General features: G+C 49.4%; 1 pseudogene; it reads left to right on the top strand.

The window, feature by feature from the left end:
• Positions 1-16,299: 16,299 nt before the first annotated feature.
• LOC140207758 (beta-1,3-galactosyltransferase 5-like) overlaps positions 16,300-23,715 on the top strand; it is a 54,996-nt pseudogene continuing 47,580 nt past the window's right edge.

Here is a 23,715-nt window from a genome sequence, read left to right as displayed (position 1 = left end):
CGCCATTCCCACCTTTCCTCCATCTGCCTGTCACGCGGCCTCACCGGGAATCACCTCCTTTCTTCTGGTTCCTGGAGAAGTAGAGGCAGCACAGCACGGGAACCAGCCTCTCTACTTCACTGATCTGTGGCGAGCAAGCTGCCCACCAGAGTTAGTCCCGTCAGCCCCTATCCCAGTTAGCGCACCCTTTCCGTGTCGGTGTCCAAAGCTGTTCAACGTTTTAACCGCGCCCGCCTCGACCAACTCCTCTGGCAGCTCGTTCCATATACCCACAGCACTGTCTGAAACACCTTGCCCCTCCCGCCCCCAGGACCGTTGTGAATACACCCCATCTCAATTTAAAGTGACACCCTCCAATGTTGGACTCCACTAACCTACCCCACCGCCACTGTCTTATCATACCCTGTCCGAGTCATCTTATGTAGAGTCACTCCTCTGACTTTATGGACATACAATCAATCTATATACTGCACATACACTCTCCTATGTACTTATAACGCGTCTTTTCTGCTTTTTATTGTGTTCTTCATCTTATTGTACTTTTCTTTGTGCCGCTTCGGTTCAGGAGTAATAATTACTTTGTCTTCTAGATTCAGAATCAGGTTTATTATCACCGGCATGTGCCGTGAAATTTGTTAACTTGGCAACAACAGTAGAACACAATGCATAATATAGAATAAAATAATAATAATAAATAAGGAAATAATTTACAGGATATGTATATTGAATAGATCAAAAATCATGCAAAAATCAGAAATAATTTATATAAAAAGGTGAGGTAGCGTCCATTTAGGAATCGGAAGGCAGAGGGGAAGAAGCTGTTCCTGAATCGCCGTGTGTGTGTGCCTTCAGGCTTCTGTACCTCCTACCTGATGGTAACAGTGAGAAAAGGGCATACCCTGGGCGCTGAAGGGTGTGTGTGTGTGGGGGGGGGGGAGGAGGGGCGGGGGGTCGCGGTTGTTGCTTAAGAGTGGCCGATGGACAGCAAAAGCTGTCAATTGGGAAGTCATGCCAGGTGATCGTTGCGTCCGACCTTGCAAAAGCGCATTTTGACAGAAGGTGCGGGAGGCAGGGGACGCCAGGTGCGGGAGGCAGGGGACGCCCATAGAGGCGGGGGTGTTCGGGAGAACATTAGAGAGAAATTTACAATAAATAAAACTGCGTATACCATCCCGGAAGCTGCACGTGGAGTGTTGTGTGTTTGCCCGGGGAGTCTGCCATTCAGCTGGAGAGGGGCCAGGAAAGAATCGTGCTGATGTTCACTCCGGGGCTGGAGGCCTCGCGTTACAAAGAGAGACTGTCTAGGCGGGGTCTTCTCGCTCGGCAGCGGAAGAGGTTACGGTTTATAAACCTCATATTGGCTGCATGGGGCGTGCGAAGTGGAGGCAGCACCTCTGGTGAAGTGAGCTTGTCGTGTTCATTCTGGGAGAGAAACCCACCCCCCACCCGTTGTCCCCTTTGGACACTCAGCTCTCACCTGTGGCTCCAAGTAGGCTGTTGAATGCCACAGCGGTCCCACCCGCACACGGCGCTTGGCCACGCCTCGGGTCAGCCTGCCCTGGCACGAAGAAGGCAGCTCCGGCCGGCTGGGTGGAGCAGGTCCAGTGGTCGGGAAGGGCGTCGTGGAGAGCGAAAGGACGTGACGAGGCAGAGAAGAAGTCACGGTCATACGAGCCAAGCGAGAAAGGCCGCAGTATGACGATTACTCGACGTCTTCAGAAGTCGACCGAGTGGAATTGTTCCCGCGCAAAGGCGTTTGCGCTTTAAAATGTTTCTTCGTGCAGTTCACCTCGGAAGAACTGCAGGAGCCCCAGAGCTAGAGTGAATGATCACAGTCTTTCTCTCAGGACAGGGGGAGTCTAAAACTAGGGGGCGTTGGTTGAAGGGGAGAGGGGAAAGGCAAGGGGGCCTGAGGGAAACGTTTTCACTCAGACGGCGGTTGGTATATGGAAGGAGCTGCCAGAGGACGCGGGAGAGGCGGGTGAAATTAAAAGTTTCAAGAAGGCATTGCGGCAATGGCGTGCACTGTGCCGGTCCCGCAAAATCACGGATTTCACTTCATTTAACACACCGGAAACACACCTGAGCCTAAAAGGAAAGTCAACTCTCAGCTTCTGACTTCATCCTCCCACCACCCCACCTGGTTTCACCTATCACGTGCCGGCTTCTACTCCTTCCCCTCCCCCAGTTTCCTATTCCGGCTTCTCCCCCTTTCCTTCCGGGTCACGGTGAAGGGTCTTAGCCCGAAACGTCGGCCGTTTATTCCCCCTCCCATGACGGGACCTGACCTGCACGTTTTCTCCAGGTTTTGGCGTTGTCGCTCCGAGCTTGCAGGATGGGCTGCTCACAGAAACCTGTTTCTGATTCTAACCGTACACGGAATATGACCCAAACACAGGCACCGGACCCACTCGGGTGTAAACCTCGCTCGGCATGGACGAGCTGGGCCAAACGGACCGTTTTTGCGCCGTATTGCCCAGGACGACAGAGATGGGAACAGGAATTTCTATAGCCAGAGGGCGGCGTGTCTGCGGAAGTCATCGCCACAGGCGGCTGCTGAGGCCAGGGTCATTGGGTATATTTAAAGTGGAGGTTGATCGGTTCTTGGCGACTAAGGGAGTCAAAGGTTACGAGGAGAAGGAAGGAAAAAGGGGACCGTTCGCCTATGGTGGAGCTATCCACCCAGGCGAGGGTTGGACACACATAAATAACGCCCCACCGGTCACACCCTGTCCACACTGCGAGAGCCACTGATCGATCCGTCTGATCGATCCTCCAAAAACCCACTTTTTTTCTGTGGACCCAACAAGGCTCATTCAGTATCCAAACTCATGTGCTGCAGGTCAATCCTCTGACTTTCTATTTATCTCACCGTACTGAGTACCAACTGTCTCTCAGGACAGCTCCTCCCTCCTCTACCTGTGTAAGAATGCACTAGCAGACCATGTCCTTGGAGAAAGTATAAACAACCTGTGAACAGTCTTTGTCACTCTCTCTCTCTTAAAAAACAAGATGTCGGTGTTAAATAACTCTCTCTTTCCCTTTTTAACAAGGTGTCTGTTGCTGAGCACCTCTCTCTCTCTCTCTCTCTCTCTCTCTCTCTCTCTCTCTCTCTCTCTCTCTCTCCCTGTCTCTCTTTTCAAAAGCACAGTTCACAGGGGTAATCAAGCACAGTTTATAGCGGTAATTCAGGACCCCGTCACACTATCCACGTCGATAATGGTTGTTATCTTGCTTTCCTACTTCATCTTTTCCCTTCTAATGATTCTTTTAGTCGGTCTCTGTCGGTTTTTAAAAACTTCCCAATCCTCTGTCTTCCCGCTAACATTTGCTTTGTTGTATGTATGCCCTCTCTTGTTTTCACAATCGCTTTGACTTCTCTTCACAGCCACGGTTTTTTTTTTCCCATTTTGCCATTTGAGTACTTCTTCATTTTTGGAATACATCTGTCTTGCAACTTCCTAATTTTTCACAGAAACCCACACCATTGCTGCTCTGCGCTCAACCCTGCCAGCATCTCTTTCCAATTTACTTTGGCCCGCTCCTCTCTCATACCACTGTAATTTCATTTACTCCATTAAAATACTGCCACGTCTGACTTTGCTTTCTCACTATTGAATTTCTGGTTGAACTCAATCTTATAGTGGTCATTGGCTCCTAAGGGCTCTTTTACCTTCAGCTCGCTAATCGCCCCGGTTCATTACACGCCACCCAATTTTGGTATAGCTGATCCCCTAGTAGGCTCAACAACAAGTTGCTATAAAATACTATCTCGTAGGCATTCAATAAACAATCTCTCTTGAAATCCATTACCAACCTGATTTTCCCAATGGACCTACATGTTGAAATCCCCCCATGACTCTCATAACATTGCCCCATTGGGAGATTTTCTATTTCTCTTTGTAATCTGTGGTTCGCATCCCAGCTACTGTTGGCAGGCCTGAATATAACTGCCATCAGGGTCCTTCTATCCTTGCATTTTTTTCGACTCAATTCACAAGGAGTCAACATCTTCTGATCTGTTGTCACATCTTTCTACTGCTTTGGTGCCACTCTTTACCAGTAGAGCCACACCACCCCCTCCGTCTCTCTTCCTATCCCTCCGATATAACGTGGAACTTTGGACATTCGTACTCGATTATCTGTAAAACTGCAACAGGATCATCCGCCTTATTTCTTATACTCCGCGTATTCAGATATAACGTGTTGAGTACTGTATTTGCAACCGTTTTTAATTCCGCATCCCTAATGCACCGGTATTCGCCCTGCTGGCTGCAGTTATGTCCTGTCATTAGCCTGCCCTTCCTGACGGTCTGACTGCATGCTAACTTTGCTTTTTTAGCATCCGCTCTACCCAAAGTTCGTTCATTTCGGTTCCCATCCCCCTGCGAAATTAGTTTAAACCCTCCCCAATTTAGTTTAAACCCGTATCTATCTATGTATCTGTCTGTCTGCCTACCTATCTAGCTGTCTGTCTGTCCATCCATCTATCTACCTACCTATTTATCTATCTATCTATGTATCTATATATCTATCTATCTGCCCATCTCTCTATCTAGTTAACTATCTACCTCCCCATCTATCTCTCTAACTATGTATCTATCTAGATATCTATCTATCTGTCTGTCTGTCTATCTATCTATCTATCTATCTCCCCATCTATCTATCTATCTATCTATTTATCTATCTATCTAACTATCTATCTATCTGTCAATCTGGCTTCCTGCCTACCCACCGGCAGATCCTTCCGTCTCGCTCTCTCTGTCTCTATCTGTCTGTCTGTCTACTTATCTATCTATCTATCTATCTAGCTACCTATTTATTCATCTGTCTACCTATATATCTATCTGTCTGTCTATGTATGTATGTATGTATGTATCGATCTAGCCATCTGTCTCTCTATCTATCTATCTATCTATCTACCTATCTATCCCGAAATGTGATAGGAAGACCATGTCCGCGCTGGTTCTCATAGTGGGAGAAGACACCACATTTCCCAGACTTACCACATTGCCGGGATGCTGCCGGGAACGAGGCAAGGAGCAGGAGGAACAGGCTCACGTCGCGGGTCATCGTCCAGCGCGAGCCGAGGGTCCGCAGTTGGATCTCCTTCCGCGCGGCGAACGGGGAGACGGGCGCGAGCTCCACCGCGACGGATACCCCCCTTGAGCAGATCGGCTCACCTCACTGCCGCGGTCCGCCTTTTACACGGGTGGGCGTGGACATCGCGCTTCGTGCAGCGCTCTGTGGTGGAGTCCAAAACTCCGCCCCGAGGGCTCTGGGCACCTTTTATCTGTTCAGTGGTAAAGGCGGGTTTCACCTCATCCGCTCTCACAGAAAAGCGGAATAACTTTCAGTTAAAAACAGTAGAAATCTGAAAAGAGGCAACGGAGTTTCCACAGGACCAATTAACGGATAACTTTTAATATGAACTACTTTCCCGGTGACGAAGTTGGGGACAAAAGAGACACTTGGCTTTTAAACCTTGGAGCCGGGAATTTTGCAAAAATCAAAAATTATAAACCAGCTGGGGTTTTACACGGACAATGCAGCAACATGGTAAAAGCGTTTTCTCTGATAATGTCACTGAATTTAAGCGGGTGCCTGCTCTCAGGCGTTGGATGCTCAGCAGACTGAAGACCGTCCGCGGTTCAGACAGACCAAAAGTCGCCCCAGTTTGCCCGGTGTTGCCTCGTACACGCCAACAGCACTTTGGACTGAGCCCGACACTTGAACGCATAACCTTCAGGCTTTTAGGGCAATCACTTTTGCTATTTCGCTCCATTTTCAGTGTAAACCGCACCCCCCCCCCACCCCGCCCGCAGCTCCACTGGTTTGTGATGTTTGATTTTTGCAAAGGTCCTGGCTTCAAGTTTAAAAATAAGCAGCCTTCCTTTCTCCCCTGCTTTCGGCCCCGGGAAAGTAGTTTTTATTAAAAAACTATGTGTCAGTGGGTCCCGTGGAGACGTTGCTGCCTCTTTTCAAGATTTCTGTCGAACCGTGACGTTTAAATAGGCACATGAATATCAGGAAAATGTGCAGGCTGAAGCGTTTAGTTAAATGGTCTATCCGATTAATGATATAATTGGATAGGGGCGACATTGTGGGCCGAAGGTTCGTTCCTGCGCTGTGCTGTTCTGTGACCCATAATCGGTGCTTGCCGAACCTTGCGCAGCGGATTCGGCCAGATTTCCACCGATGGCGCAATAGCGCAGGTAAACCAACAGGCCGGGAGTCCGCCGAGGCGGGTCGTTCTGCCTCGTGGAGCCGCATGAAACGCAAGGGCTCAGCTTGTTGCGGACTCCAAGTTCGGGGACTAATTAAAGCTGCGGTGTGTTATGCCCGGGCAACACCGGGTCTGCCTGGCGGTCTGGCGTGATCCGGCCGTCCGCCGGCGCGAGCGCTGCCTGCGGGCTTTCTGTGTGTCAATCCCGGCATAGGTGTCGGGTGAAGAGGGGTTGGGGTGCGGAGCGCGGGGAGTGGGGGTGTGCTGGTCCAAAAAGTCAGGGTCCGTGGGATCCAACGCAAGTTGGCAAACTAGGCTGAACATCGCAGAGAGAGCGTCACGGTCCAGGGTCATGGCGACTGGATGTCCCGCGCCGATCCAGCGGCGGGACACCTTGCTGACTGTGAATATGCGCGAGTGAGTTCAATGCAACTTCTTCACACAGAGGGAGGGAGTACCTGGAGTGAGCTGCTGGAAAAAGCGAAGGAAACGATTGCAAAATAGTAGGGGCATTTGGACAGCACACATAAAAATTGCTGACGAAGGGTCTCGGCAGAAACGTCAACTGTACCTCTTCCTATAGATGCTGCCTGGCCTGCTGCATTCACCAGCAATTTTCATGTGTGTTGTTTGAAATTCCAGCATCTGCTGATTTCCTCGTAGGGCATTTGGAAAGGTGGGCCTTTGAGAGTTATAGGTCCTATTCTACATATAACGCTGAGAATTCTATGGTCGGCACAGACTGATTGACGCGAAGGGCCCGCTTCAGTGCTCTACGACCCTCACCACTCTGCCGTCGCAACCACGGCGGGTAAATGGCAGCGCTCTGACGAGGGCTACTGCCCCGCGAGCATCCTTGGTACAACGAGACAGTTTCAAGCAAGTGACCATCGAGCGGGGAGGAAGGCGTGCCGCCTCGACCAAGTCACGTTCGGGTGTCGGAGTTTGGGCCTTAGCTGACAGCGTGGCGGGGGCGCCTTGGGCCGCCGGTTGATTTTTGGCGTGTTGGCAGAATCAGTGAGGGAACAGCAGGTAACGATTTGCTCCAGACGGATGTGAGGTCATGGGTTTTTGGGAGGACTAGTGTCACCAGGAGCACTTACCATGAATGACGGGGCCCTGGGAAGCAGGTGGCAACGCAGAAAGAAGCCCTGCACTGGGATGCCGGCTGTCAATAACCAGGGCATTGTATAGAGAAGTTGGGGCCGCGAAGCATGCAGGGGTGCAGCGGTAGCCGGAGCGCATCCAGCTCATCTCTCTGAAAAAGAAGCCGAAATAAAAAGGTTCATTAATTAGGTGCCGCCAGGCACGTAAATGTCGGCACAGATCAGAGGCGATTGCCGATTTCACTTGCTCTACGCGATGTTCACTCCTCTTTCCAGGACGCTGGAGGCTTTAGCTGTTACATCATTTGGTCAATTTAAACGGTAGCCCAGTCAGGCTGAAAAGACAGGGCTGACAGGATCGAGATGACATGTCGAAATCTACACAAATTCTAATAAAGTATAGGCGCTGCCGTGCTTTCTTTGTAATGATAGTTACGTGGTGGTCCCAGGACAGATCCTCTGACACTTTTCAGAGAGCGGAACGTCGATCCTTAACGTCGAAGAATTTAAAGTTGTTGACCCTCTCCACCTCAGTTCATGCAATGAAGACTGGTTTATGGGCGGCACCTCATTAATCAGCTTGTTTATTTCGTTTTTTTTTATCTTAAAGAGGTGCTGGGTGCGCTCCGGCTACCGCTGCACCCCTGCATGCTTCGCGGCCCGGAGGCTGGGGACCATTGCTTTCGAGGTATACAGGGTTGTCACCAAGTTCCCTCCAGCCTGACCTGCTCACTTCCTCCAGCTCTTTGTATGTGTTGATCCGGATTTCCAGCATCCGCAGAAACTCTTGTGCTCGGGCTCTATAAAATATTGTTAGGCCTCGACTGGGTACAGCGTGCGGTTGTGATGACTAAAGGCTGGGGAAGGATATGACAGCGGTGGTACCCTGAGCTCAGGGTAGTGGGGGTCCTTCCTCCTTTTCTGGCTACTGCCGTCGAGCAGGAGAAACAGGACCCTTAGGTCCTACACCACCAATTTCAGGAAAAAGTTGGCATCCTACAAACATTAACCAACGTGAGAAACTCCACTCATTCCATCTCTGAACTGATTCCACAACCTACAGACTCACTATTAAGGACGCCACAGCTCATGTTCCCGGTATTATGTATTTGCTGTGTCACCACTTGCACAATTTGCATTCTTCCCCACATGGTTGGTCTGCCAGTCTTCGTTCGTGTACAGATTCCCAGCAATTCTATTGCATTTCTTTAGTTTCCGTTGTTTGCCTGCCCGGCGCCACGGCAGAGTCGCGGCTGGCGCGAAGCCATTTCAGGTCTGAGTGTCGGAGTTCGGAGTTCCAGCTGTGACGACAAACCAAGTTATCAGACGATTGATGCTAATGAGAGAGATAAGGGAGACAATGGAGAAACGTTCAAAATGTTAATGAGAGAGGAGAGAGAGATTAACGGAAAAGAGACACAATTCAGAATATTGACAGACCAGTTGCTTTGAACCTGAACTGTTTGAAGTTTGATGGACAGGCGATAACCCAGCAGGGGGATAAAAAGAACAGGTTCGCTAAGGCACGGGATACCACGGGATCACGAGATAACGAGACCCTGGAAGAGCGGTGTACCCCCACAAATTGGTGGGCGTTTGAGGTCCGGTTCGCGGAAACCGACCATAGACTCACAGGGTGTAAAGGTATGATCGGTGGGAACCTGGTGTGTGTGTCCGCCCTTGCCTGGGTGCCGGGTTCACCGCGGAAGAAATGTCGTATCCGGAACGGAGGGGTCAGAGTCGGTGACCACAGCGGGATAGAAGCCATAAAAGGTCCGCCCGAAACCAACTGCGAATAGTATCTAAGGTCTGCCTGAAACAAACTGCCATCCGTGCTCCCCGCTTCTCTCTCTCTCTCTCTCTCCAACGGCACAACAGCGATTACTGCGAACTGTACTAAGCTGAACTGAACTCTGCGTCGCTTAAGACTGATCATTTTACCCCTAGACTGCGATAGCGCTTGGTTGATTCTTATTACCCTAGTTCTGTGTACATGTGTGTTTTATCATTGCTAAACTGTTGCATTTATATCCTTTTGATTAGAGTACTGTGATACTTATTTCTTTAATAAAACTTTATTAGTTCCCAGTAATCCAGACTCCAACACGTGTTCCATTTCTGCTGGTTTGGCAACCCAGTTACGGGGTACGTAACATAAGTGGGGGCACGTCCGGGATTTTAAACGCCAAATTTGGGACTGGGTAAATTGATTGGGTTAAAATTTCCGAAAGAAAGAAAAGGCAAACAGCAGCAATGGAGATTGAGGAATTTCTAAAGGCGCCAACCTTGGAGACATTAGAGGATGCCAGGAAATCAGAATTGGCGACTGTTGCCAAACGGTTGAATCTTTTTAAGGGGAAGTCGACAATGAGGAGAACGGAGATGCCCAGAGCTATCATTGAGCATTATGTACCTAAAGGTATGTTTCCCCAAGGGGAGCTGGAGGTGGTATGTATGGGCAAACCTGGTGGAGAAACAGTACAGCTGCAGATGGAAAAATTGAGACTCGAGCACGAGTTCCGGGTAAAACAGCTAGAACGAGAAGAGAGAGACAGGCAGTTAGAACGAGAAGAGAGAGAGAAGCAGAAGGACCGGGAATTTGAGCTGGAGTAGTTAAGGATGACGCTAGCGCAGGGCCCCATGCCGAACCAAGGTGGAGGGTTCAGGACGATCCAGGAGGTTAGGCTGGTTCCCCCATTTGAGGAGGCCGATATTGCTCGGTACTTTCTACATTTTGAAAAAGTCATTGCAAGTCAGGACTGGCCGAGGGATAAGTGGGCTGTTTTGCTTCAGAGCGTACTTAAAGGGAAAGCTCAGCAAACTGACTCGGCCTTGTCCACAGAAGATGCCCAGAGGTATGATGTGGTGAAAGAGGCGATACTCAGGATTTATGAGTTGGTCCCGGAGGCATACCGGCAGAGGTTCTGGAATGTGAGGAGGCAGTGGGGCCGCACGTATTTAGAGTTTGCCCGTGAGATGCAGATGTATTGTCAGCGTTGGTGCTCCTCGAAAGGGGTCAATGAGGATTATGACAGACTGCTACAGCTAATACTGATTGAGCAGTTTAAAAGTCATGTCCCTGAAGGTATGAGGCCCTATCTAGATGAGAAAGAGGCTGAAACCTTAGCCGCAACTGCTAAGTTAGCGGATGAGTACACGTTAACACACAAAGCTAAGTTTACCCCGAGTAAAAGCTACCACAAGGGTAGTCGAGAGGGCGGAGAGATTCCGCCGGAAAAGCCAGAAAGTAAGCTGGGGACTAGTGAGGAGGATAAGGAAGACAGGAAGCAGTTTGGTAGGAAGTCTCCTGAGGTCGTATGCTATAATTGTGGGAAAGCCGGTCACTTTGCGTCCAGGTGCTTTGCCCCAAAAAAGGAGACGGGGAAAGGAAAAACGACGACTCCAACCGGCTGTATTGAGCTGGCAAACAAACCGCTAGGGGAGAAGAGGTCTGATAGAGTTCAGGAAGGGCGCGAGAAGTTTATTTCGGCCGGACTGGTATCGGTGAAGGAGGGGTCAAACCCAGTTCCAGTACGGATCTGGAGAGACACCGGAACTTGTCAGTCACTGATTTTAAGGAGTGTTTTAGACTTTAGTTCAGAGACCGAGACTGGGGAGGTCAGTGTGATATAAGGCATTGGGAAAGGGACTGAAGCGGTACCTTTGCACCAGATACACCTAAAAAGCGACTTGGTCTCCGGACCGGTCACGATCGGGGTGAGGGCCGAACTACCGATGGAAGACGTGGAAGTCTTACTCGGTAATGACCTCGCCGGCGGAGAGGTGTACCCAGCAGTAAAACTGACAAGCAAACCTGCCAGGATTGAAGACCCGCCCATAGACTCACAGGTTTATCCCGTTTGCGCAATGACTCGGCGCATGTCCAGAGAGGCTGCCGAAGCGAATGTAGATTTAGCAGAGACGTTTTTACCAGCCTTGTACCAGGAGGGGTTAGAAAGTGAGAAGGAGCGTAGTGAAACGGAAGGAAATGAGGGAGTTAGAGGAAGTGAAGAAGTGAGGTAGACTTATCATTAGCAAGGAAGGAATTCATACAGGCACAGGAACGAGACGAGGAGCTAATGGTTTTGACGGAGACAGCTCTCTCCGAAGCAGAATTAAAAAGGGAGCCAGTGGGCTATTATATGAAGGAGGGAGTACTAATGAGGAAATGGAGACCAAGTATCGTGCCTGCAGATGAGGAATGGGGGGTGGTGCACCAGGTGGTAGTGCCGAAGATTTATAGGGGCGGGATTTTTAACCTGGCCCACAAGATATCCCTCGGTGGACATTTTGGGGTGAGTAAGACAGTCGATAGAATTAGGAAAGAGTTTTACTGGCCGAGCATGAGGGAGGATACTATTGAGTATTGTAGACGTGAGCCGACACAGTCATAGTCTATTGATATGTTAACAGCTTGCCACGATAAGCGAGCAGACCTAGTCGGTGTTATCAGAAAAATAATGAGGCTAGGGTGCCACCTGATAAGGGGAAACCCATTTTGAAAAGGTAAGTATGGTGCTGACCAGTTGGGAGAACTCTATTGTTTTGGCCAACTTTGCTGATAAGGTCTCTCCCTTAACCCCCGAACACAGCGAGCCGCTGAGAAAGCTAATTAACCGGTACGCAGACGTACGTCCGGATGTCCCGAGCCGATGCAAAGAGCCGGTACATGGTGTTGTTGTCACATCAGGTCAGCCTAGTGAGCAACACCCCTATAGGATGATTAATTCAGTGACAAAAGGGCTAAAGAACGCAGAAGCGTATATTGATGATTTAGTGGTCTGGAGTGACACATGGGAGGGGCACATTGTGGCGGTAGAGGAACTGTTTAAACGGTTGTTTGAAGCCAACCTGACAGTGAACCTCGAAAAAGGGAAATTCGGCCACGCCAAGGTCAGTTATCTGGGGTATGTGGTAGGACAGGGCAGCCGGCTCCGATGCAGGCTAAGGTGCGGGCTATCTCGGAAGTCCCACCTCGACAGACAAGAGAACCCCGAGAAGGTTCTTGGGGATGGTGGGGTACTATCGGAAGTTTTGCAAAAACGTTGCGGATATTACCCTTCCTCTTACTGAGCTCTTTCCAAAGAATGCGAAGTTTCTGTAGAACGACCTTTGTCAACAGGTCTTCGAGAGTCTGAAGGCGATTCTGTGTCACCATCCTGTGCTGAATCCGCCTGACTTTCCAAAACCCTTCTCCCTAGCAACAGATGCTAGCGACGAAGCCGCAGGGGCGGTGCTGTTGCAGACAGACAAAGAGGGGGTTGACCACCCAGTGGCTTATTTTTCTAAGAAATTCAATATCCATCAGAGAAACTATTCAATTGTGGAGAAGGAATTACTGGCCATCATACTAGCATTACAACATTTTGAGGTTTATATTTGTCCGGCACGGAAACCACTGATAATTTACACTGATCACAACCCATTAGTGCTTTTGGTCACTATGCAGGATAAAAACAAAAGATTGCTAAGTTGGAGCCTGGTCTTACAGGAATTTGATATTAAAATAAAACATATAAAAGGAACGGACAATGAGATTGCTGACTGTCTGTCAAGGTGTTGAAAACTTAAAGTTCCCTGTATTAGCCGAATAACTGATGACCATGTATATTCGTGTGTATCTAATAACGTGTTCATGCCCATAACTTTTACCCCGGTAAAAATCCTTTGAAGGATAGGGGTGTGACGTCAAACCAAGTTATCAGACGATTGATGCTAATGAGAGAGATAAGGGAGACAATGGAGAAACGTTCAAAATGTTAATGAGAGGAGAGAGAGATTAACGGAAAAGAAACACAATCCAGAATATTGACAGACCGGTTGCTTTGAACCTGAACTGTTTGAAGTTTGATGGACAGGCGATACCCCAGCAGGGGGATAAAAAGAACAGGTTCGCTAAGGCACAGGACACCACGAGATCACGAGATAACGTGACCCTGGAAGAGCGGTGTGCCCCCACAAATTGGTGACATTTTGGAGGTCCGATTCGCGGGCACCGACCGTAGACTCACAGGGTGTAAAGGTACGATCGGTGGGAACCTGGTGTGTGCGTCCGCCCTTGCCTGGGTGCCGGGTTCACCGCGGAAGAATGGTCGTATCCGGAACGGTGGGGTCACAGTCGGTGACCACAGCGGGAGAGAAGACATAAAAGGGTCCGCCCGAAACCAACTGCGAAGAACATCAAAGGTCTGCCTGAAACAAACTGCCATCCGCGCCCCCCCTTCTCTCTCTCTCTCTCTCTCTCTCCCTCTCTCTCTCTCTCTCTCTCTCTCTCTCTCTCTCTCTCTCCAACGGCACAACAGCAATTCCTGCGAGCTGTACAAAGCTGAACTGAACTCTGCGTCACTTAAGACTGATCATTTTACCCCTAGACTGCGATAGAGCTTGGTTGATTCTTATCGCCCTAGTTCTGTGTACATGTGTGTTTTATCATTGTTAACCTGTTGCATTTATATCCTTACGATTAGAGTACTGTATTACTTATTTCTTCAATAAAAGTTTATTAGTTCCCAGTAATCCATTTCTGCAGGTTTGGCAACCCATTTACGGGGTACGTAACACAGCCCTGGCGTGTCCTGTAGACCTCTTCCCCCGTGGCAGCGTGTGGGTTTTCTTTGGGTCATCCACAGTGGCGGGTAGGTTAAATAGTCGTGGTAAAACGTCCTTTGATAAGCTACACACATCAAAGTTGCTGGTGAACGCAGCAGGCCAGGCAGCATCTCTAGGAAGAGGTACAGTCGACGTTTCGGGTCGAAGGAAGAACTAGTAAGAGATTTGAAAGTGGGAGGGGGAGGGGGAGATCCGAAATGATAGGAGAAGACAGAAGAGGGAGGGATGGAGCCAAGAGCTGGACAGGTGATTGGCAAAAGGGATATGAGAGGATCATGGAACAGGAGGCCCAGGGAGAAGGAAAATAGGGAGGGAGGGGAAAACCCAGAGGATGGGCAAGGGGTATAGTCAGAGGGACAGAGGGAGAAAACGGAGAGTGAGAGAAAGAATGTGTGTATATAAATAAATAACGGATGGGTTACGAGGGGGAGGTGGAACATTAGCGGAAGTTAGAAAAGTCAATGTTCATGCCATCAGGTTGGAGGCTACCCAGACGGAATATAAGGTGTTGTTCCTCCATTCTGAGTGTGGCTTCATGATTACAGTAGAGGAGGCAATGATTAGACATGTCAGAATGGGAATGGGATGTGGAATTAAAATGTGTGGCCACTGGGAGATCCTGCTTTCTCTGGCGGACAGAGCGCAGGTGTTCAGCAAAGCGGTCTCCCAGTCTGCGTAGGGTCTCGGCAATATATAGAAGGCCACATCGGGAACACCGGACGCAGTATGTCACCCTAGCCGACTCACAGGTGAAGTGTCGCCTCACCTGGAAGGACTGTCTGGGGCCCTGAATGGTGGTAAGGGAGGAAGTGTAAGGGCATGTGTAGCACTTATTCCGCTTACAAGGATAAGTGCCAGGAGGGGGATCGGTGGGAAGGGTTGGGGGGGGGGGGGGACGGACGAATGGACAAGGGAGTCGCGTAGGGAGGGATCGCTGCGGAAAGCAGAGTGGGGAGGGTGAGAGGGAAAGATGTGCTTAGTGGTGGGGTCCCGTTGGAGGTGGCGGAAGTTACGAAGAATAATGTGTTGGACCCGGCGGCTGGTGGGGTGGTAGGTGAAGATCTCCCTCCTGTGAGTGACGTAGCTGGCGGTGCGCTCGTGCCGTTAGTGACGGGCGATGCCTCACAGTGACCGGCAGGGGGCGGCAATATCCGGGGAACAATCGGGGCTTGCAGCTAATGACGGTTACCCACAACAAGAAGAAGAAAAAAATAACGGTTACCGAGTTGCAGAAGACCTGCTGCTCTAATTCAACATTTTAGTCCTGAAGTTATAATGGTTGACCATCAACCTATATGTATTGGGTACTGGAAACGTATTGCACAGATTCAGAAATCTATACGTCAAAAGGCGGACGGAAGAAGCTTTTTCCATTGAGTGCGTGTTTACGGCTCCAGTAGCTTCACTCTGATAAAAGAGAGCATGCTCAGGATGGTGGAGGTCCTTAACAACGGGTTCCAGCTTTTTATGGCTAATGTGTATGACGGAGCAGACTGAGAGGACAACTAGCTCAGCTTTTTCTTCGATCCTGTACGTCCTGTACAATCTTCTGCGCTGGTTGACAGCGAGGAGGAGATATTTGCAAATCTGCACAGAAGGTAGTCTCCGGACAAGGAAGTGTGGCATCCTGTTGCGGAGGCCCGGGGCTTGAATCTGTGATCAATAAACAGACCCCACCCCCCACCCGATGTAGACATTGCTGTTGTAAAGGTGGTCCAAGGCCAAATGATGGGGGTGGGGGGTGGGGGGGGGGGAGGGAAAGAGGCAGAGAGAGAGAGAGAGAGAGAGAGAGAGAGAGAGAGAGAGAGGAGAGAGGGAAGGAGAGGGAGGGAGCGAGGGAGAGAGTGTTGGAGGGATGGAGGCAGGGAAGGTCAGGGGGTGGAGAGATGGTGAGATGGAGCGAGGGAGGGAAGAAGGGAGGGAGAGAGATGGAGATAGAGACAGATAGAAAGAAGGAAAGAGGGAGTGAGAGAGTTAGGTAGGAAGGGAGGGAGGGGGAAGACGTAGAGGGAGTGAGAGAGTGAGCGAGAGGGATAGAGGAGGTGCAGGGATGGAGGTCGGGATGGAGGGATGGAAGGAAGTAGGGAGGAAGTGAGGGGGAGAGCTAGACAGAGTGTGAATGAGTGAGAGAGAGAGGAAGAGTGTGATGGAGGTAGGGACGGAGGGAAGGATGGAGAGGGAGAGGGAGGGACGGGTAGATAGAGAGAACGGGGAGGGGGTGGGGGAGGAAATAACTTTACTTCTTAACTGCCTGTTGTATTTCAGTTGTTCAGAGTTTCGTTGCTACGTGACCTGTTATTTTCGCGGGGCGCGCATTTCCGCTTGACGGCCAGATCTGGTGTTAAGTAACTAACGTCGGTTTGCGTTTGCTGAGATCTGGTTCTGCACACAGAAGATTTGGTCCGTGAAGCGTGTCTCGCGAGGAGCTTTGCAGATAGATATCTGAGCCATAAATCCTTCATGCTGAGGGCGATTCGTATCTGGCCGGACATCCGCAGCGGCTGGCGAAGGCAAGTAGAATTAATAGCGTCCAAAAGGCGTCCGCACTGATACAGGGATCAGCATATAGATGCGGAGGGAGACGGTGTGGGGAAAAGGGATCGGTGTAGATCGGCATCACGGTCAACGGGGACGGTGGTGGTCGTATCCGTGCTGAGTCGGTCCGGGTCCATGGTATTTGGCGCAGAGTTCCGAACCGGAAAGTCAACGATGCTGCCACCACCCCACCCCAAAGCCCCACAAACGCCACTCGACCCCGCCGGGTCTCTCCGGCATCTTTCTGGCCGCTTTCGGGTTCTTTGGCTCTCGGCAGTCGCGCAAATGCTTTACTCTTGCTGACGGGAATCCCCTTACGACCTGAGGCACGGAGCGCGCTACAAGGTTGGGTGGCGCACTGTCGTGCTGTTGGAAAACCGGTTGCGGCCGGTGCCTGTCAACCGAGAGAAGGCGATTAGAGAGCGGAGGTGAGTCGGGGGTTGGGGGGGGGGGCGGTGGGGGATGGTGCAGGGCGTCCGAGTCCCGTTTTCAATTACCACGCAGGCCAACTGAGGGATCGCCTCATTAGGAAGGGGGAGGGGGCAGCAATGCCGCACGGAGGGAGAGACAGGGGAAGCTCTGCCCTGAACGTGTTGCGGACAAAATCCAGAGCCGCGGATTGAATGCCGGACACGGGGCTGGTCAGTGCTCCACAGGGGAGGGCTATCTGCTCTAAGGGGGAGCACAAGAGCCGGAGAAAGCCGAGGACCAGATGCAGCCAGTGTTGCGCCATAAAGGCAGCTGTTCCGGTTTTACATTCCGAAGCCACTTTAGCACAGAGAACACGGAAATCTGCGGCACACCCCAGGCCCCTCGGCCCCACAATGCTGTGCCGACCCTGTAACCTACTCTAGAAGCTGCCTAGAATTTCCCTACGGGAAATACGGCACAGCCCCGCATTTTTTCTAAGCCCCATGCAGCTCTGTAAGAGTCCCTTAAAAGACCCTATTGAAAAGTAGCTAAGATAAAGGGGGACGTAGTGGGTGCTGTATATTTGGACCTTCGGAAGGCCTTTGACAGGGTGCCACACAGGAGGCTGCTTACCAATTTAAGAGCCCCTGGTATTACAGGAAAGCTACGAACATGGCTCGTGTATTGGCTGATTGGTAGGAGGCAGCGAGTGGGAATTAAAGGGATCCTTCTCTGGTTGGCTGCAGGAGAATAGTGGTGTTCCGCAAGGGACCGGCGCTGGGACCGCTTCTTTAGACTTTAGATGCTGGAATAGATGCCAGGTTTGCTGATGCTGCGAAGATTGGTGGAGGGGCATGTAGTGTTGGTGAATCAGGAAGGCTGCAGAGGGACTTAGACAGATGAGGAAAGTGCACAAGAAAATGGAAAATACAATACTGTGTTGGAAAATGCATGGTCATGCACTTTGGTAGTAGTAATATAGAAAATAGGTGCAGGAGTAGGCCATTCGGCCCTTCGAGCCTGCACCGCCATTCAGCACGATCATGGCTGATCATCCAACTCAGAACCCTGTACCTGCCTTCTCTCCATACCCGCTGATCCCTTTAGCCACAAGGGCCATATTTAACTCCATCTTAAATATAGCCAATTAACGGGCCTCAATTGTTTCCTGTGGCAGAGAATTCCACAGATTCACCACTCCCTGTGTGAAGTCGTTTTTCCTCATCTCGGTCCTAAAAGGCTTCCCCTTTATCCTCAAACTGTGACTCCTCGTTCTGGACTTCCCCAACATCGGGAACAATCTTCCTGCATCTAGCCTGTCCAATCCCTTTAGGATTTTATACGTTTCAATAAGATCCCTCCTCAATCTTCTAAATTCCAACGTGTATAAGCCTAGTTCATCCAGTCTTTCATCATATGAAAGTCCTGCCATCCCAGGAATCAATCCGGTGAACCTTCTTTGTACCCCCTCTATGGCAAGGATGTCTTTCCTCAGATTAGGTGACCAAAACTGCACACAATACTCTAGGTGTGGTCTCACCAAGGCCTTGTACAATTGCAATAGTACCTCCCTGCTCCTGTACTCGAATCCTCTTGCTATAAATGCCAGCATATCATTCGCCTTTTTCACCGCCTGCTGTACCTGCATGCCCACTTTCAATGACTGGTGTATAATGACACCCAGGTCTCGTTGCAGCTCCCCTTTTCCTAATCGGCCATCATTCAGAAAATAATCTGTTTTCCTGTTCTTGCCACCAAAGTGGATAACCTCACATTTATCCACATTAAATTGCATCTGCCATGAATTTGCCAACTCGCCTAACCTATCCAAGTCACCCTGCATCTCTTGGCATCCTCCTCACAGCTAACACTGCTGCCCAGCTTCGTGTCATCCGCAAACTTGGAGATGCTGCATTTAATTCCCTCGTCTAAGTCATTAATATATATTGTAAACAACTGGGGTCCCAGCACTGAGCCTTGCGGTACCCCACTAGTCACTGCCTGCCATTCTGAAAGAGTCCTGTTTATTCCCACTCTTTGCTTCCTGTCTGCCAACCAGTTCTCTATCCACATCAATACCATACCCCCAAAACAGTGTGCTTTATTTGCACAGTAATTTCCTGTGTGGGACCATGTCAAAAGCCTTTTGAAAATCCAAATATACCACATCCACTGTTTCTCCCCTATCCAGTCTAGTAGTTACATCCTCAGAAAATTCTATGAGATTCGTCAGGCATGATTTTTCTTTCATAAATCCATGCTGACTTTGTCCGATGATTTCATCGCTTTCCAAATGTGCTGTTATCACATCTTTGGTATCTGACTCTAGCATTTTCCCCAAGACTGATGTCAGGCTAACCGATCTATAATTCCCTGGTTTCTCTCTCCCTCCTTTTTTAAAAAAGCGGGGTTACATTAGCCACCCTCCAATCCACAGGAATTCCAGAATCTAAAGAGGTTTGAAAAATTATCACTAATCCGTCCACTGTTTCTTCGGCTACTTCCTTAAGCACTCTGGGATGAAGACCATCTGGCCCTGGGGATTTACCTGCCTTCAATCCCTTCAATTTACCTAACGCCACTTCCCTACTAACATGTATTTCCCTCAGTTCCTCCATCTCACTAGATCCTCGGTCCCCTACTATTCCCGGAAGATTATTTATGTTCTCCTTAGTGAAGACAGAACCAAAGTAGTTAGTCAATTGGTCTGCCATGTCCTTGTTCCCCATGATCAATTCACCTGTTTCTGACTGTAAAGGACCTACATTTGTCTTAACCAATATTTTTCTTTTCACATATCTATAAACGCTTTTACAGTCAGTTTTTTTGTTCCCTGCCAGCTTTCTCTCATAATCTTTTTTCCCTTTCCTAATTAAGCCCTTTGTCCTCCTCTGCTGGACTCTGAATTTCTCTTAGTCCTCAGGTGTGCCGCTTTCTCTGGCTAATTTGTATGCTTCTTCTTTGGAATTGATACTATCCCTAATTTCCCTTCTCAGCCACTCGTGCACTACCTTCCTTGATTTACTTTTTTGCCAAACTGGGATGAACAATTGTTGTAGTTCATCCATGCAACCTTTAAATGCTTGCCATTGCATATCCACCGTCAACCCTTTAAGTGTCATTTGCCAGTCTATCCTAGCTAATTCACGTTTCATACCACGAAAATTACCCTTCTTTAAGTTCAGAACCTTTGTTTCTGAATTAACTATGTCACTCTCCATCTTAATGAAGAATTCCACCGTATTATGGCCACCCTTACCAATTTGGTTCACCCAATCTATATGTAGATTGAAGTCATCCATTATAATTGCTGTTCCTGTATTGCACGTATTTCTAATTTCCTGTTTAATGCCATCCCCAACCTCACTACTACTGGTAGGTGGCCTGTACACAACTCCCAGCAGCGCTTACTGCTCCTTAGTGTTATGCAGCTCTGCCCATATCGATTCCACATCCTCCGGGCTAATGTCCTTCCTTTCTATTGCGTTAATCTCCTCTCTAACCAGCAATGCCACGCCACCTCCTTTTCTTTCATGTCTATCCCTCCTGAATATTGAAAATCCCTGAATGTTGATCTCCCATCCTTGGTCACCCAGGAGCCATGTCTCTGTGATGCCAACTATATCATATTCATTAATAACAATCTGCACATTCAATTCATCCGCCTTGTTACGAATGCTCCTTGCATTGACACACAAAGCCTTCAGGCTCGCTTTTACAACACTCTTAGCCCTTATACAATTATGTTGAACAGTGGCCTTTTTTGATTTTTGCCCTGGATTTGCCACTTTTACTATTCACCTTATTACTTTTTGCCTCTACCCTCATTTTACACCTCTCTGTCTCTCTGCACTTGTTCACATCCCCCTGCCACATTAGTTTAAATCCTCCTGAACAGAAGTAGCAAACGCTTCCCGTAGGACATTGGTTCCAGTCCAGCCCAGGTGCAGACCGTCCTGTTTGTACCGGTCCCACTTCCTCCAGAACTGGTTCCAATGCCCCAGAAATTTGAACCCCTTCCCCTTGCACCATTTTCAAGCCACGTGTTCATCTGAATTATCTTCCTATTTCTACTCTGACTAGCACGTGGCACTGGCTGTAATCCAGAGATTATTACCTTTGTGCGCCTACTTTTTAGTTTATCTCTTAACTCCCTAAATTCACTTTGTAGGACCTCATCCTGTTTTTTCCCTATATCGTTGGTACCTATGTGCACCACGACCACTGGCTGTTCACCCTCCCACTCCAGAATGTCCTGCAGCCGCTCAGAGACATCCTTGACCCTTGCACCAGGGAGGCAACAAACTCTCCTGGAGTCTCGTTTGCGGCCGCAGAAACGCCTATCGATTCCCCGTACAACCGAATCCCCTGTCACTATAGCTCTCCCACTCCTTTTCCTTCCCTCCTGTGCCGCAGAGCCACCCATGGTGCCGTGAACTCGGCTGCTGCTGCCTTCCCCTGATGAGGCATCTCCCCCAACAGTATCCAAAACAGTATATCTGTTTAGGAGGGAGTTAACCTCAGGGGACTCCTGCACTATCTGCCTACTGCTACGCTGTTTAGTGCCACCCATTCCCTTTCTGCCTGTGTAGTCTTTACCTGCGGTGTGGCCAACTCACTGAACATGCTATTCACGATTTTCGCAGCATCGCGGATGCTCCAGTATGAATCCAATCGCAGCTCCAGCCGCTCAATGCGGTCTGCCAGAAGCTGCAGCTGGACACATTTCCTGCACACATAGTCGTCAGGGACACTGAAAGTATCCCTGATTTCCCACATGCTTCAGGAGGAAGAAACCACGGGGCCGAACTCAGCTGTCACGACCTACCCAATACGCAACAGCCTCGCCGCCTTCCTTGCTTCAAATAAAATACCGCTGCAGACCGTTCTCCTTTTAAAGGAACTTACTCGGCTTTACTTCACTTGGAGTCAAGCTCGTCCTCAGCCTCTGCTCGCCGAAGCCTCTCGAACCAAAGCCTTTCTACTCTGTCTCCCCCTACTCCGGCGCCCGCTACAATGTTGCCCGCTCCGTCAAATTGCTCTCTTTTAAGTACTCCCGCTGCCTCACAGAACGACGTACATGCGTTTGCGCAGTCCTGTCCCGATCAACCGCCGAGAAAAATGGCCGACTTCCACAAACTAAATGTACAAACTATTATCTAAACAGGGAGAAAAATCCAAAAATCTGAGATAGAACACAGGCCATAGAATAGTACAGCACAGTACCGGCCCTTCGGCCCACATTGTTTTGCCAACCCTCATACACTGCCTCCCACATAACTCCCCACCTTAAATTCCTCCAAATACCTGTCTAGTAGTCTCTTAAATTTCACTAGTGTATCTGCCTCCACCACTGACTCAGGCAGTGCATTCCACGCACCAACCACTCTCTGAGTAATAAACCTTCGTCTAATATCCCCCTTGAACTTCCCACTCCTTATCTTAAAGCCATGTCCTCTTGTATTGAGCAGTGGTGCCCTGGGGAAGAGGCGCTGGCTATCCACTCTATCTATTCCTCTTAATATCTTGTATACTTCTATCATGTCTCCTCTCATCCTCCTTCTCTCCAAAGCGTAAACCTAAGCTCCCTTAATCTCTGATCATAATCCATACTCTCTAAACCAGGCAGCATCCTGGTAAATCTCCTTTGCCCCCTTTCCAATGCTTCCACATCTTTCCTATAGTGAGGCGACCAGAAATGAACACAGTACTCCAAGTGTGGCCTAACCAGAGTTTTATAGAGCTGCATCATTACCTCACGACTCTTAAAATCTGTCCCTCGACTTATGAAAACTAACACCCCATAAGCTTACTTAACTACCCTATCTACATGTGAGGCAACGTTCAGGGATCTGTGGACATGTACCCCCAGATCCCTCTGCTCCTCCACACTACTAAGTATCCTGCCATTTACTTTGTACTCTGTCTTGGAGTTTGTCCTTCTAAAGTATACCACCTCACACTTCTCAGGGTTAAACTCCATCTGCCACTTCTCAGCCTACTTCTGCAACCTATCAGTGTCACTCTGCAATCGTCGACAATCCTCTACACTACCTACTACACCACCAACCTTTATGTCGTCTGCAAACTTGCCAACCCACCCTTCTACCCCCACATCCAGGTCGTTAATAAAAATCACGAAAAGTAGAGGTTCCAGAGCCGATCCTTGTGGGACACCACTAGTCACAATCCTCCAATCCGAATGCACTCCTTCCACCATGACCCTCTGCCATCTGCAGGCGAGCCAATTCTGAATCCACCTGGCCATACTTCCCTGGATCCCATGCCTTCTAACTTTCTGAATAAACCTATCATGTGGAGCCTTGTCAAATGCCTTACTAAAATGCACATAGATTACATCCACTGCACTACCTGAATCTATATGCCTGCTCACCTCCTCAAAGAACTCTATCAGGCTTGTTAGACACGATCTTCCCTTCATAAAGGCATGCTGACTGTCCCTGATCAGACAATGATTCTCTAAATGCCCATAGCTCCTATCTCTAAGAATCTTTTCCATCAGCTTTCCCAAACACAGATAAGGCTCACTGGTCTATAATTACATGGACTATCCCAACAACCTTTCTTGAACAGGGGGGCAACATTCGCCTCCTTCCAATCCTCCCATACCATACCCGTAGACAACGAGGACATAAAGATTCTAGCCAGAGGCTCAGCAATGTATTCCCTCGCCTCGTGGACCAGCCTGGGGAATATTCCATCAGGCCCCGGGGGTTTATCCGTCCTAATGTATTTTAACAACTCCAACACCTCCTCTCCCTTAACATAAACATGCTCCAGAACATCAACCTCACTCATATTGTCCTC

Source organism: Mobula birostris, chromosome 13 (genome assembly GCF_030028105.1).
Source record: "Mobula birostris isolate sMobBir1 chromosome 13, sMobBir1.hap1, whole genome shotgun sequence".
In the NCBI taxonomy this organism is placed as follows: Eukaryota; Metazoa; Chordata; class Chondrichthyes; order Myliobatiformes; family Myliobatidae; genus Mobula; species Mobula birostris.
This window is presented reverse-complemented; position numbering and strand designations above follow the sequence as displayed.